The 17,042-nt window shown below is 39.3% G+C and overlaps 1 long non-coding RNA gene across 1 annotated transcript in view; it reads right to left on the bottom strand.

Moving 5' to 3' along the window:
• Positions 1-6,279: 6,279 nt before the first annotated feature.
• LOC309361168 overlaps positions 6,280-17,042 on the bottom strand; it is a 510,060-nt gene continuing 499,297 nt past the window's right edge. Inside the window, exon 3 of the long non-coding RNA XR_014164360.1 lies at positions 6,280-6,295. This is a non-coding gene — a long non-coding RNA (uncharacterized lncRNA). The remainder of the gene's footprint in view (positions 6,296-17,042) is intronic.

The raw sequence follows: 17,042 nt of genomic DNA, 5'->3' as shown, positions 1-17,042 counted from the left end.
TGAGATGCCGTCCATAACAGGGGATTTTCCTTGCTTAAACGAAAGAATTATGTTTTTCATCTCCTCAACAGTAATTTGAAATTGTGTGGTTATTGCTGAAGAAGATTTAAGAGTTTTCCATCTTAAAAACTTGGGAATCATAAAAAACAGCGGTAAAACGCATAATCCAAGCTTCATCACTTATATTAGGAAAATCAGTGGTAGCTTTTATTGAAAAGAGTGACCAAAAGGTTTTGGTATCTTTAATTTCTAATGCAGTAACAATTTTGGACCATTTTGCTTGTGAAAACACGGGGGGGTTTTTTTCCAGGAGCATGTTCTTAAAAGCGTTTTTCATTCCAAAATAGGTCTTCCAGAGATCTTGGGAGTTAGTGACAGAGGCTTCTTTTAGACAAGTTCTAAGTTCTTTCTTATGGTTGATACATTCAATATCAAACCAATTATACTTATTTGAAGCTTTGTTGCTGAATGGGAGATTTAAAAAAGAAGAAAATAATTCCTGAATAGTATGATAATAATAATCAATGTCTGCCAAAGGCATCAGATTTTAGTTAGCCAAAGGTTTGAGAATAACTGGGTTATTTTCAAATACTGCTAATAGATCCTCCCTATTTTTATCACTTATATAAATTCTTTTGGCATAAATAGTCTTATTGGTACTAATAGGACAACAAGGGTCATTATTTCTAGAGTTTCTGTACATCTCTAAAACTATTGCAAAGTGGTCACTCTCAGAGCGGGGTACTACTGTAAAAGAGGCAACTTCATCTATCATTTCTAAGGAAACTAAGGAATAGTCGATTACACTCCTGCCCTTTTTGAAGCAGAAGGTAAAATCTCCTGGAATATCAGGCCGTATTGAGCCATTCAAAAATGCAAGATTAAATTCTAAAACCAAGTGTAAGAGTTTTCCTCCCGCTTTATTAATAGTAACATCCCTTGAATTCCTCCCTATTCTCAACGGAAGTGGAGCATCTTCGGCTAGAGTTGAGAGAGCTGTGTTATCTAATCCAATTCGCGCATTGGTGTCCCCCATTACAATCAGGGGGATATTTGGAAATTTACTGTGATATTTGGAAATTTACAGCTCTTCAGAGACTATATTCCAACAATAATCTGGTCTAGCTTCCGACTCTATGGCAGGGAAATATATATTTAAAAGAAGAATTTCCTTGTGAACGTTGGAAAATGATAACAATTGTGCATACTGTCCAATATTTCTAATGTAATTAATTTTAAGGTTAGAAGACTGTTTAATACCACAGATGAAACTGGCTTTGGGACGTCCTTTTCTTGACATTTTTTTTTTTATATAAATATTTATTGGGGTTTTTAATAAAAGAAATACAAAAATAATAAACAGCATTGCTTTGTTTTAACAAGATTTCATAACATCTTTAGACTTCCTCACGTCTCCCGCTCCCACTTACATCGTTAATAGATTTTTTCAAGCAAATTATCATCTTATTTGCAATTTTGTAACCACTCATTTAAATACAATATAATAGTTCTCCAACAAATTTTGTTTCTCTTAATCTCACTTATCATCAAATTCCGATCCAGTTTAGTGATGGCCAATTATTTATAACCAAGCTGTTGGAGATAAGCAGTGTCCAGTGCACAGCGGAATGATGAGAAGTATGAGCCAACATGCTCTATACTACTTTATTTACAGTTCAAAGCTGGTATGTTACAGAAAAACATTTTCCCTCTGCCGGAGCAGAGAAAGCGTCATCTCTCCTCTAAAGCACGGAGAGAATCACAAATTGAAACTGCAAAGAACAGTGAAAAACAGGAAACCAGTGTACGTCATATCCAGTCTCCCGTTCCCGTGGGAAAACCTCCAACAGTACAGACTCTGTGGAATGTAAACAACCTGTCTCGTGACAAGCACTTCGCTGCACAGAGAAGAAAGCAGAAACCAACATCCTCCCCCTTTCTGTGAACATCTCTGGGCAGCGTGTTTGTACAATATCAGTACAAACCCAACTTCTGCACATAGGTACAGTGTTGATCCCTTGATACAATCTTGGACAATACATCAGCAGGAATTTCATTACCTGGCATATAGGACACCGTTACGAGTCCCTTCTGAATACGTTCCCTAGCATGTTGCAACTTCAATTGCAAGTGCTTCGTGCTTTGCTTACAACCTTCAGAATTCAGCAAAGCCAAACATGCTTTGTTGTCCTGGTAAACCTGGATTGGACATTTGACAGGAATTTTCATGTCTGTGCACAATTGTAACAACCATTCACAATCTTTAAGTGAATAAGACAGTGCATTCAGTTCAGCTTCACAAGTACTTAAGCTAACTGTTGTTTGCTTCTTGCATGACCAATCAAATAGACCCTGATTGTACTAATAGCAAACTCCAGACGTACTTTTCCTGTCTGTAGTGTCACTTCCAAAACTTGCATCTGCAAATATCTCAAGACCACCAGACTTCTGATTGTTAAATCTTAGTCTGTAATGCATAGTGCCTTTCAAATACCGCGCTATGCGTTTCAGAGCTTTCCAATCCTTAACAGTAGGATTGTTGACTTGTCTGCTTAGCAAATTACAGCTAACAGCAATGTCTGGTCTTGAACATCTGGCAATGAAGTTTAGCTTGCCTAGCACACTTCTGTACAGTGTAGTGTCAGAAAATGCTTCTTCAGTGTCATCTACCTGATAACCTGTTATCATCGGTGTGTCCACAGGGTTAGCATCCATCAGGTTTAGTTTGCTTAACACATCAGCAATTTTCCGTGACTGGTGTACTAGAATGTTACCATCTTGATCTCTCTCTATTTCCAGAGATAGGTAGTTGTTTACCTCACCAAGATCTTTCATGTCAAAGTGCTCTTTCAGTTGAGCTAGGGCGTTATTGTACATTGTGACATCTTTCCAAAAGAATAAAAGATCATCAACATAAAACAAACAATACAGTTTCTTTTGCCCCTCCTCTTTGACAAATACACATGGATCAGATTTCCCTTGCTTAAAACCTAGAGAAAACAATACTTCAGTGAGTTTTGTGTGCCAACACCGTGCACTTTGTTTGAGACCATAAAGGGACTTTTTCAGAGCACAAACAAATCCCTGTTTTACCTGTACGCCATCAGGTGGAAGCATATAAAGTGATTCATTTAGAGATCCGTACAGAAAAGCTGTATTCACATCATGGTGACTAATGTGTAGATTTTCTTCTGCAGCTAGCTTGAGCATAAGCCTAATGCTCTCATACCTCACTGTGGGTGAGTAGGTCTCGTGATAGTCTTCACCTGGTACCTGTGCAAAACCTCTGGCTACCAATCTGGCTTTGTGTCTGACTATCTTGCCATTTTGATCAGTCTTCGCTTTGAAGACCCATTTGCTTCCAAGCAATTTCATTCCTGGAACTACTGGAACAAGTTCCCATGTTTTGTTCCTTTCCAAGGAATCAAGCTCAGCCTTCATGGCATTTAACCATGGCTCAGCTTCCTTTGAATCCAAATCCTGGATTTCTTGGAAACTTGAAGGTTCAAAAACCTTCTTGGAGCTTTTAACAGTTGTTACTGCTATCTTAGCAAACTCATCAGCAAATCTCTTTGGAGGTCTGCCTTTTGTGGCTCTCTGTGACCTACGAATTAGCCTTAAGTCTTCAACACTCTCCTCTTCCTTCTTAGGAGAAAAACGACCTATTGTGAACAATGGTTCCTCCAATTCTTGATCAGAGCTTTCAGAGGGTCGCATAGAGGCTTTCGCACTCTTGAAATCCTCTGAATCACCCGATTCAGATTCAGTTTCAGACTCAGAATCAGAACCTTCATCAGTGGGTGTGGGTTGTTGCGGTTGCTTTTGACTATCCTCAGTCTCATCACTGTCATCAGGATAACATTGGAAAATTCCCACATTTTCCCCCCACTTGGCATTGTACTCAACACTTCTTGTGAGCTTAAGCTCCTTAGAGTCAGTCATCATTATTCTGTAAGACCCTTTCTGATAACCTAGAAAGATACCATGCAATCCACGCTTGTCTAACTTGGAGTGTTGTGGTGAGTGAACCCACATGTCCGAACCAAAAATTTTCATGTGTTTGATGTATGGCTTCTTGCCAAACATCTTCTCATAGGGGGTACAACCAATCGCTGAAGATAACCTGCGATTATAACTGTAAGTGAAACATGAGAGAGCTTCGGCCCAATAACTCTCTGGAAGATTTGCATCATGCAGCAAGGTTTTTAATCCTTGAAGCAATGTTTGATTTGCTCGTTCCGCAAGTCCATTCTGCCATGGCGAGCGAGGACTAGACAAATCATGTTGAATTCCTTTCTCAGCCAGAAAAGCTTCAAACTGCTGAGAAGTGAATTCTCCCCCCCGGTCAGAGAAAAGAGTCTTAATCTTCTTACCATGCACATTTTCCAACCAAGCACAGAATTCCTTGAACCTAGGAAAAGCCTCTGATTTCTGCTTGAGATTATACACAAAAATATACCTGGAAAATGCATCAACAAGAACCATGAAGTACCTATTCCCACCCAAAGAGGGCGCTAGTGGTCCAACCAAATCAGCATGAACAACCTGGTATGGTTCTGTAGCTTGCCTACTAGACACCTTACCTTTCGCAGCCATTTTCACCTTGTTTGCTGCGCATGCCTTGCACTTCATGTGGTACCTGCAGGGTTTAATAGTCATACCTTCAACCAAGGCAGGCATTTTAGATACTGCCTCAAAATGCAAATGTCCAAATTTCCTGTGAAAAGCATGAATACAATCTGCATGCAAACTTTTGTTAGAACCTGCAATGCAACAAGTGTCATCCTGCACAACATCATCATAATACAAAAGAAACAAACGATCAACAAATTCAGCATACAATTGATAATCATTTTTCTTGGTGATGATGCATCTATTGTTCTTAAAGGAAACGTCTATTTTCCGCTCCATCAGCTGTCCAACGCTAAGCAGATTATGTTTCGCGTCCGGCACATAAAGCACGTCCTGTATCGATAAGTCCAAACTGTGAAGAACAACAGTTCCGTAGCCTTTACTGGGGATTGTGTGGTCATCCGCCTGGTGAATCGCACCTTCCTGCGGTGTAAAAGACACGAACAGTCGCTTATCGTTGCACATGTGATGCGTTGCAGCTGAATCAACAACGAAGAAAGATCTAGACGTCTTCTGGACCTCTGCAACCTCTGCAACCTTTGGAGCGTAGCGTGAGACCATTGCCTTGTGCTGCGTTGTCCTGGACACCGGACCTTTGCCTTTGCTCTGGCCTTTTCCACGCGATGAGCTTCCGCTGCGCTGCTCTGTCTTGGCCCTGGGATATTTGCATTCCCTCTTCATATGGCCTAGACGTCCACACGAGTAGCATTTCACTGCCTTCAAAGCTTTGGCGCCATCTGGTGGTTCCACTGCACTATGGGATGACATCTGTGAAGCCTCCCCATTTCCCATGCAGCCATCACCCCGCCGAACCGCTTCATTCTGAATCATGGCAGTTTCACAGGCTACTGTGAGTTGAGCATTTGGCTGATCAGTGGTATCAAATTCCCCACTTGCTTCATCCAGCCTTCTGCAGCTAGCCATCACTGCTGCTTTAAATCAAGCTGCTGTATACATGCTGCTTCTGTGTACAGCTGCTTCAATCCAAAGGCAAAATCAAAACAGCCTCTGCATGTGAGCCTGTGCCGCTCTTCTGTTTATATGCTTTGTTTATCTGCAGCTGCTTCAAACTGCATTCCAAAAGCAAGTTCAAAAGTGAAAGTCCCCAAGTGCTTTCTCTATGTCCTAATTCCTGCTGCGTCACTGAATTCTGCAGCTGCTTTGAAACAACAGCACTTCTAAAAGTTACTTTCACTTTCCCAGCATAGCGTCCCTTTGAGCCAATTGCCTGTGCCGCGGCAAAACCGGCTATTAAAAGTTCAAAGTCCAGCCATAAAGCCATTAATTAGAAGCTGGCAGGCTGCCCGGAGCAGTAGCACATACCTTCATCAATCATTTTGACGCGCAGAGCAGATACCGTGCGTTCCGTCTCTCTGCCGCTTTCCGATGCTTTGCCGGCACTTCGTCTCTTGCTCCTTTGTTCCTCTGCCAGGAGCCCGACTTCTGAAGACCAATCTCAAAACACTGCATTTTTCTGGGCCCGAAACCAAATTTTGAAGATAAGCAGTGTCCAGTGCACAGCGGAATGATGAGAAGTATGAGCCAACATGCTCTATACTACTTTATTTACAGTTCAAAGCTGGTATGTTACAGAAAAACATTTTCCCTCTGCCGGAGCAGAGAAAGCGTCATCTCTCCTCTAAAGCACGGAGAGAATCACAAACTGAAACTGCAAAGAACAGTGAAAAACAGGAAACCAGTGTACGTCATATCCAGTCTCCCGTTCCCGTGGGAAAACCTCCAACAGTACAGACTCTGTGGAATGTAAACAACCTGTCTCGTGACAAGCACTTCGCTGCACAGAGAAGAAAGCAGAAACCAACACAAGCATCCTTCTTAACATTCCACTAAATCACAATATTTCTGTAGGTAAATCTTAAATTTCTTCCAATCTTCTTCGATCCTTTCTTCTCCCAGGTCTCGAATTCTGCCAGTCATCTCCGCCAGTTGCATATAGTCCATCAGTTGCATCTGCCATTCTTCCAGTGTGGGTAGATCTTGAGTTTTCCAGTTCTTAGCTACAAGTATCCTTGCTGCTGTTGTTGCATACATAAAGAATGTTCTATCCTTCTTTAACACCTTCTGGTCGACAATACCCAGAAGGAAGGCCTCTGGTTTCTTAGTGAAGGTATACTTAAATACCTTTTTCAACTCATTATATATCATTTCCCAGAAGGCCTTCACTTTAGGGCAGGTCCACCAGAGGTGAAAGAATGTTCCTTCATTTTCTTTACATTTCCAGCATTTGTTATCAGACAAATGGTATATTTTGGCAAGTTTTACTGGGGTCATGTACCATCCTTTTCTTGACATTTTAGTGGCAGGTAAATTATAAGTAATAAAATTAGGAATATCTAAAAGTTTAAGAGACCAAGTTTCCTGCAAAAGGATTATGCAGGGCTGCCTGTAGTTTTTTTAACAAATTAGGAAATAAAACATATAACATGCATATTGAACAATGGATCTACATACCATATTTTGTGTATCAGAGACATGGAACAAGTGTCATGGCGGATTCTGCAGTAAACAACCAATAATCCCATGTTTACTTTAATAGAGAGACACAGTGTTAATTCTAGTTACAGGTGGCAGCAATCTACAGCAAAGTTTTTTTATCTCTTAAAGTGACCCCTTTGAAACAACCATATTCAACGTAGATTTTCAAGGTTATCAATTGTATATCAAGATATTAATGATAACTCATAAAAAAATTATAATCTATTTCTGTATTTAAACCTGAGGGATGCAAAGAAGCACCAGACCATAAGACGCACCTAGTTTTTGGAGGAGGAAAACAAGAAAAAAAATATTCTCAATCTCAGAAAGCGGGATCGCTGTGCAGCAATCCTGCTTGCTGTCCTGGCTTATGGGATAGCTTCTCCCAGGCAAGGGGAGCCTTCATCCCCTGCCCGGGAGAGGCTGCGCGCGGCTAAGGCTCCCCCAAGAGCCGCGCTCCCTTTAAAGAGCGCGCAGAGTGTGTGTGCGGCTCTTGGGCACTTTTCCCTGAGGAGGGAGAAGGGCCACACACACTCCACATGACTCTTTAAAGGGAGCGCTGAGCAGAGCCTCCCGCCTGCATTCGCTCCATAAGACGCACACACATTTCCCCTTACTTTTTAGGAGGGAAAAGGTGCATCTTATAAAGCGAAAAATACGGTAGTTTCTTTCTGCATAAGAATCTGTTGGGCTTGTTAGTTGGATTTACATAGCTGTAGGTTTGATAGTGTTGTGTATATCAGTTCCTGGCAAGCGTAATAAAACAGAGACAAGTGGAAACTTGGCTGGCTTTTCCAAACAGGAACAAAGTATAAGCATGGGGCCTCGGAAGAGGTTTCCAGTATATTAGTCACTGGAGAAGAAGCCGCAGGGAGAAAGAGCTTTATTTGGAAATGTTGGAAATGGAGGGACACAAAACGGGAGGGTTTTGGCCATTTCGCTGCAAAGCATGTTTGGAAGAAGGCGACAACTTTCACTCTAGACGCTTGCTTAGAAAGCTCCTCCTCAGCGTCAGACATGGGATTGTCTACTTCCTTAAGAGTGTTATAAGAACTGAAGGTCTCCAAGATATAAATTCAATGTTCATAAACATACAAGGCAAACACATACATAAAGATATAAACCATGTGTCTGAAACAACATGGCAAGACCGTCCTGAAACCATTTGGACTCTCCCCAGTTGACCTCAAATGTTTCTCTGCAAGGAGGGAGGCAATGGGGAAAACCTCCCCACTGTCTCTGTCCTCATGAATCCCGCCTTAAGGGCACATTTAAGATGTGAATAGGGTGGACTTGGGGAATTAAGGATTTGTCATCACAAAAGAATGGCCAGGCTGCCCCGGTAAAAGCAATCAGTGACCATTATCAGGTACCCTGGTAAACAGGTTTTCTGCTGGAGACCACCTCTTCTGTGATGTAGACTTTCAAAAGTCTATATAAGAGCTTGCATACCCATGTTCTGGGTTCCTCCTCCCTCCTGCATGTGGGGAGTGAGGACCCTGTTGCAACCGTTCAATAAAGATCAGGTTTACTAGCCGCTCTACTTCACAATATTCTCTGGTCAGCCTCTGTTATTTTCTCTGACCGATAGGGAACCCACTTAAGGACTCTAGACAGGCTCTTGGATACCCCATAAAGGAAATGAGCATAGCCCAGTGGGGCTACTATACACAGCAAGGCCTTCTCAGCAGCTGCACCACCTTTGTTATTGTTGTAAACAAAATCTGCTCCTTTCCCCTTATGGGATATCCAAAAGGCCAACTGTCAGAAACATATATTGTCGCCTCTTCACATTTTTATATATTCATGTTTATAGGGAGATTGCACTAGAATGCTCCCATAGACATATTCTAAACCCCAAATAATGTATAAAGGCAATTAACTGTTTGTTTGTTTGTTTGTTTGTTTGTTTGTTTGTTTGTTTGTATGTTTGTTTGTTTGTTTGTTTGTCTACAAATGTGCTCAAAGTCTGGAAACAAATGGAGAATTTCCTTCCTTCTTTCTAAATTCATTTAGCCTGTTAGCAAGTTTCAGAGAAGAAAGGGCTATCCAAAGCAGCACAGCAGAGCAGGTTGGCAGGCAGCCAATTGTTTGAAGACAAGAGCTTGGCGGTTTCCTTTTAAGTACTCCTCTGCTTTCAAATCAAATTTTATTAAACGGTCACAGACCAGATTAACTCGTACAGCTAGTCAGCGAAGCATAACACCGGAAAAAACAAAGGACAATTTCAATACAATACTCCTCTGCTTGTTAAAATAAGCAGTTCATTAGGAGTTCATTTGGTCAAGCTGACCCAGAGTAAGCCAGGATCTACAGGTGAAACTTGAAAAATTAGAATATCGTGGAAAAGTTCATTTATTTCAGTAATTCAACTTAAAAGGTGAAACTAATACATGAGATAGACTCATGACATACAAAGCGAGATATGTCAAGCCTTTATTTGTTATAATTGTGACGATTATGGGGTACAGCTGATAAAAACCCCAAATTAACAATCTCAGAAAATTAGAATATTGTGAAAAGGTGCAGTAGCTATTCAGTCCATAACACCTGCAATGGGTTCAGTAGGAAGCACAATCATGGGGAAGGCTGCTGACCGGACAGTTGTGCAGAAAGCCATCACTGAGACCCTCCATAAGGAGGGAAAGCCTCAAACGGTAATTGCAGAAGAAGTTGGATGTTCCCAAAGTGCTGTATCGAAGCACATTAATGGAAAGTTATGCAGAAGGGGAAAGTGTGGAAGAAAAAGGTGCACAAGCAGCAGGAATGACCACAGCCTGGAGAGGATTGTCAGGAAAAGACCATTCAAACGTGCTGGGGACTTTCACAAGGAGTGGACTGAGGCTGGAGTTAGTGCATCAAGAGCTACCACACACAGACGGATCCTGGAGATGGCCTTCAAATGTTGTATTCCTCTTGTCTTTTTTTTTATAAATAATTTTTATTATTTTCCAACACCAATATACAATTCTATCAGATTTTCACAAATTTGGTTCTTTTTAGACTTCCTTCGCCTTCTCTGACAATCATCCATATTTACTTCTCAGTTTACGCATTCCTCTGTTTATATTGCCATTAAACTTCCCTCCCACTCCTATTTCTTTTTAACAATATATCTCAACTTTCACAGTGCTTCTTGAAATCCCACCAGTGTTGTTTGCACATCACATGTTCTTTTCAGTTATTCAACAAATTTCCCCCAGTCCTCGATGAACTTTTGGTCTTGAAGATATCCAATTTTCCCGGTTAATCTGTCCAATTCTGCATAGTCAGTCAGCTTCAGTCTCCATTCTTCTATTGTCGGTATTTCCTCTTGTTTCCATTTCTGGGCCAGTAGAATTCTTGCTGCTGTGGCTGCATATTGAAAAAGTTTAGTCTTTTCTTCTAATTTCATTCCCTGTAATTCCTAAAAGAAAGGTCTCTGGTTTCTTTACAAATGTATATTTTAACATCTTTTTCATTTCGTTATAAATCATCTCCCAGAAGCCCTTCACTTTCTTACATTCCCACCACATATGATAAAATGTACCTTCTTTTTCTTTACATTTCCAACATTTGTTACACGTCTTATACATTTTTTATAATTTTACCAGTGTAATGTACCATCTGTAAAACATTTTCATGACGTTTTCTTTAAGTACTGTACATGCAGTAAATCTTAAATTCTCTTTCCACAGTTTTTCCCAGTCCTCAAACTGAATATTATAACCAAAATCTCTAGCCCATTGTATCATTACCGATTTAACTTCTTCATCTTTGGTATTCCATTCCAACAATATTTTATACATTTTTGACAAAATTTTACAATTATTGTTTATCACGTCTGTCTGGAACTTTGAGTCTTTTTCTACATAACCCCTTTCTTTAATATCTTTTTTAAACATTTCGTTAACCTGGAAATAGTGCAACCAGTCATATACATATTCTTTAACTTGTTCATATGGTTTTAATTTCCATTTTCCTCCTTCTTTGATTATCAATTCACCATATGTAATCCAATTACCTCTCATATTTATTTTCTTTACACTCATACCTCTAATGGTGACAACCAGTGTGGAACTTTCGGTTCTAATAGGTTTTTATACCTATCCCATATTTCAATTAATGAACTCCGGAATATATGGTTCCCAAAGCCTTTATGGATTTTCTTCTTCTCAGATCATAGATACGCGTGCCATCCAAATCTGTTATCAAACCCCTCTAGGTCTAATAGTTCTTTATTCTCTAATTTTATCCACTCTCTCAACCAGCAAAGACTTCATAATATAGTTTCAAGTCTGGCAGGGCGAAGCCTCCTCTTTCCTTTGCATCCGTTAATAATTTATATTTAATTCTCGGCTTCTTGCCCTGCCAGATATACCTTGAAAGCACTCTTTGCCACTCTCTAAAGATTGCCACCCCCTTTAATATGGGGATAGTTTGAAATAGAAATAACATCTTTGGAAGGACATTCATTTTTATCTTAGATATTCTACCACAAAAAGATAATTTCATTCTTCCCCACACCTCTAAGTCCCTCTTTATTCCGTTCCAAACCGGTGTATAGTTGTTCTGAAACAAGTCAATATTCTTAGGAGTTAACCAGATTCCTAAGTATTTAACCCTTTTCACCACCTCTATCTCTGTCCTTTGTTGCATTATTTCTATTATACTTTGATCCATATTTTTTGTAATTATTTTGGTTTTCTTCTTGTTTAGTCTGAACCCTGCCACGCTTCCAAATTTCTCAATCTCATCCAAAACTTCTTTTACACTTTCTAAAGGTTCTTCAATCGTAATTACCAGATCATCAGCAAAGGCTTTTACTTTATATTCATTCTGACCAACTGTTACCCCTTTTATTAGTTCATTTTGTCTCATTGACCTCAGGAAGACCTCTAGGACCATTATAAATAGTAATGGCGAAAGTGGACACCCCCTGTCTAGTTCCTTTTGTTATTTTTATATCTTCTGTAGTTACATTATTTACAATTAACTTTGCTTTCTGCTCTGTATAAATTGCCTTTATCCCATTAAAGAACTCAGTTCCCACATCCATGAACTCCAGGTTCTTCAACATAAAGTCCCAAACAATATTGTCAAAGGCCTTTTCTGCATCAACAAACATTAATATAGCTTGTTTCTCATTCCTTGCAGTCAGATATTCCAAAATATTAATTACCTTTCTTATATTATCTTTCATCTGCCTGCTTGGAAGGAAACCTGCTTGATCTTCATGAATAATTTCTTTCAATATTTTTTTCAATCTATTCGCTAAAATCCCTGCAAATATTTTATAATCTGTATTGAGCAGTGAAATAGGCCTGTAGTTTTTCACTTGTGTTAGGTCTGAGTCTTGTTTAGGGATCAATGTCTCTTTCCTTTAAGATATTGTTCATTACTTCTTTCGATGGTTGCATTAAAACCTCTCTCATTTCTTTATAATATCTTGCTGTAAATCCATCTGGTCCTGGGGCTTTCCCTCTTTTCAGTTCCTTTATAACTTCTTTTATCTCATTTCCTATTGGGGCATTCAGTTGGTCTTTCTTTTCTGTCGGGATCTTTTGCACCTTTTTTTCTTTCAGAAATCATTCTATTTTCCTCATGTTGTTTCTTTCTCTGTTTCTGTATAAGTGTCTATAAAAATCCAAGAATCCTTTTCTGATTCCCTTCGGATTATCTATCTCTTCTCCGTTTACAGTGATTTTGTTGATCGTATTTTGCTCCTTTCTCTTTTTAATTTGCCAGGCAAGCCATTTGCCAGATTTGTTCGCAAATTCAAATTTTTTTTGTCTTAGTCTTTTGATGTTCAGCTCTATTTCTTTCTTTATGATCATTGCAAATTGTGTTTGCAAAATCTTAATCTCTTGTTTTATTTTTAGGTTGTTTGGTTTTTTAATAAGTTTTTGTTCATTGTCCATTATCTGCTTTAAAATTTCTTTTCTCCCTTTTTCTCTGTATTTATTCTTCAATGAATTGCATCCCATACTACACTCATCTTCGTGCCTTTGTTGCTGTTCTCCACAAAATACTCAATTAATTTCTTTCTTGCTTTTTCTATAATTTTTTGGTCATCTAAGAGACAATCATTAATTCTCCATCTGAACGTTCTTTCTTCAAACCCTTTCAGTTCCATTTTTATTGGATTGTGGTCCGGGAGTGTTCTAGGTTGAATCTCAATTTGTAGGATTCTTGGGGTCAATTCGTTCGAGACCCATATTTGATCTATTCTTGACATTGGCTGATTAGGTTCGGAAAAATAAGTGAACTGTTTGTCCAATGGGTGTCTAAGTCTCCAAATATCTATTAGATTGTGGTTTTTAACCATTGAGAAGAAAGTCTTAGGTAATTTTCCTTCTTTGCTTGTTCCGTCTCTTAGTCTGTCCATTTCCAATGAAACCACCGCGTTCATGTCTCCCATTACTATAATTTTCTGGTCCATGTAATCAAATAATTTTTCTTCTAATGTTTTGTAGAAATCAGCCTTATTTCCATTAGGTGCATAGATCCCGACAATTATCAAACTTTCGCCCTGCCATTTGATCTGTACTGCTATAATTCTTCCTTCTTCATCTTTGAAAATTTGTTGTGCTTCAGTTTTGCTTTGGATGTATAAAACTACCCCTCTTTTCTTCTCTTTGTCTGATGATATAAATTCGCTCCCTAGCCTTTTGTTAATCAAGATTTTCCTGTGTTTCTTTGTGACATGTGTCTCTTGTAAACATATAATGTCCAATTTTTTCTTTTTTAAGAATTGTTCAACCTTATTCCGTTTTTTTTCCTTGTTCATCGCATTAATATTCCAATTCCATAATTTTAGTGCCATATTGATTTCCAATTAAATAAATTTTATTTATTTTTAACTCTTTTATAATTTATCTGTATCTTCTTCTTCCTTCTGCCTTTAATTCCTTATATCTTCTCAGGAATTTTCCTGTTTCTTCTGGACTTGTCAATCTACGCTTCTTGGTTTTGTAAAAAAATGAAATTCCCTCCGGAAATTCCCGTCTGAATTCAATGTTGTTCTTCTTAAGTACCTGCACCAACGGTTTATATGGGTCTCTTCGTTTCAATAATCTTATTGGTATGTCTTTAAAAATGATTATGTAACTTCCGTCAATATATAATCTTTTCTCTCTGTTCTTCTGTAATATCAGATTTCTCATTTCTCTATCCTTGAAAGTGATTAAGCAGTCTCCTGGAAATTTCCTTGTTTTAGATGTTCTTGCTCTCATTCTAAATGCATTTTGTACTGTTTTAGCTACCTCTTCTAATAGTAACTCCATCCATTGGGCTAATTCTGTTATCAGTCTTTCTTTGATATTTTCATTCTGTATTTCCGGGATAGCTCTCAACCTCAGATTAGTTTCCCTCTGTCTCAATTCATTCATAGCAATCGAATCTTTAATTTCTTCTTGAGATTTGTTTAGTTCCATCATCTCCACTCTGATCCTCTCTTCCTCTCGCTTCACTTCCTTCATTTCTTGTTTCATCCTCTTAGCGCCCTCCTCTAGTGAATGAGTTCTCTTAGACACCTCTTTTATCTGCCCTTTCAGTTCATTAACTGTCTCATCAATTTTTTTATCCATTTTCCCAATTTTATTGTCCACTGATTCTAATTTTGTTTCTAAATTCTTTTCACTCTGTTTTATTTCAGCAAACATCCTCAAAATTTCTGCTTTAAATTCTGCTTCTTGTTTAGACCCTTTCCTCTCTGCGGGTGTCCCCCCATCTGCTCCCTTCTTCTGCTGGTGTGTCATTTTCCAAATTTTATATTTTATATTTAACCACCTTAATAAAAACTATAGAATATAGTCAAATTAATAACCCAAATAAAACAGAAGTAATCTTCTTGCCACCAATTAGGCTATTCCACCAGATGCCTAGTTCGGGTACAAACCATGCAGAGTGATGTAATACAAAATTAATCTTCTTGCCACCAATTAGGCTATTCCACCAGATGCCTAGTTCGGGTACAAACCATGCAGAGTGATGTAATACAAAATTAATCTTCTTGCCACCAATTAGGCTATCTCCAAGTAGGTTTTTGCAAATTAATCCACAACTGTCTTCCAGGAAGAGTAGCTAAAAGTCAAATTAAATCCACCAAAAAAAAGGAGTTCCAAAAGAAAGAAGATATCTTAGTCCCGAAGAGAGAAAAATATCTTAGTCATAAATTGTATCCAATTATGCAATTATCGACCCTTTCCAAAATTTATCCAAATGTCCAATATCCGGAGGTAAAGTTTTTAAATGCAGAAAAAAATGCAGTTCTTAAATGCTGAAATAAAAGAGGTTACTGATTTCTATAATTAAAGAGACACTTGTCACTTTCCAATGTTATGTCTCTCCGGGAAAAAAACCAAAAAGGAAAACTTGAAAAACAAATTGTAATTTTCCATTCCCACCACTAGGGTTATAAGTAATTTACTACTTTAAAAGTTCCAAATGCAAAAAAGACAAAAGAAAAAAAGGAAAGGGAGAGGTTCCAAAACTTATATGCCTTAAGTGACAGGAGAACTAAATTCTTCTTTTATACTTAAGTTCCAAAACAAAGATTTAAAAGTCTTATATTCTTTGTCTCTACGTTGCTGTAATGCAGCGGACCCAGGTGAGTCTTATTAATGGAGTCGAAAGCTCCCTTTCCGTTTCAGAGCTCTTTGTTCTTTGTTCTTTTTAAAAGTGAAAGTAGCAAACCGTGACCACCCTCTGCTCCCTTCTGTTACATCAAGGGCTTCAAACGGACATAATCTTCACTTTCTGCTCCCCATTTTGGCTTTGATGGTCCTTTTTGGCTTGTAACTTCCAAAAGAGTTACTTTTTAAAAGTTCAGGGGGAGAAGGGAAACAATAACCACTAGCGGCAACTTACTTGCTGTTTCTAGCCCTGTGTGCTGCGCTGCGTCTGTGTTGATTCCAGATGACAGCCGAACTCCTTACTTTTATATTTATACTCTGAATCCTTCCTTAATCCATTTCCTTCTAATTTATAGTCCAATTTGGCTCAGATTTCTTCTATTTTGAGAATGGAGCGCTCTTCTTGCAAGCTCGGGGCTTCGCTATTTGGATATAGAAAATGGCTTCCCTTAGCCCGCTGCCTGCTCCGCCGTTCTCTTCGCCCCTTTTTGGGGCTACCTGACGGCCGTGCGGGTTGCTCCTGGCTTCGCTGGGAACCTGACCCTCTAGATATTCCCCCAGAGGTTAAATTCGGGGGCTACTGTGCCCTGTAGCACCCCTTTTTATCCAAAATAGCACGGGATTCACCTCGCGGTAGAATCCCCGCTTGCGGGAGAGTCGCGCTCCACCGGAAGTCTGTCATATTCCTCTTGTCAAGCCGCTCCTGAACAAGAAACGACGTCAGAAGCATCTTGCCTGGGCTAAAGGGGGAAAAAAAGAACTGGGCTGTTGCTCAGTGGTTCCAAGTCCTCTTTTCTGATGAGAGCAACTTTTGCATCTCATTTGGAAACCAAGGACCCAGAGTCTGGAGGAAGAATGGGGAGGCACACAATGCCAGATGCTTGAAGTCCAGTGTGAAGTTTCCAATGCCAGATGCTTGAAGTCCAGTGTGAAGTGTTGATTTGGGGATCCATGACATCAGCTGGTGTTGGTCCACTGTGCTTCATTAAGTCCAGGGTCAAGGCAGCCGTCTACCAGGAGATTTTGAAGAACTTCATGCTTCCTTCTGCAGACGAGCTTTATGGGGATGCTGACTTCATTTTCCAGCAGAAATTGGCACCTGCCCACACTGCCAAAAGTACCAAAACTTGGTTCAGTGCCCATGGGATTACTGTGCTTGATTGGCCAGCAAACTCGCCTGACCTGAACCCCATAGAGAATCTATGGGGCATTGCCAAGAGAAATAATAATAATAATAATAAATTTTATTTATATCTCACCCTCCCCAGCTGAAGCTGGGCTCAGGGCGGCTAACACCAA

This window comes from Podarcis melisellensis (assembly GCF_964234715.1).
Source record: "Podarcis melisellensis genome assembly, chromosome: W".
Taxonomy (NCBI): domain Eukaryota; kingdom Metazoa; phylum Chordata; class Lepidosauria; order Squamata; family Lacertidae; genus Podarcis; species Podarcis melisellensis.
This window is presented reverse-complemented; position numbering and strand designations above follow the sequence as displayed.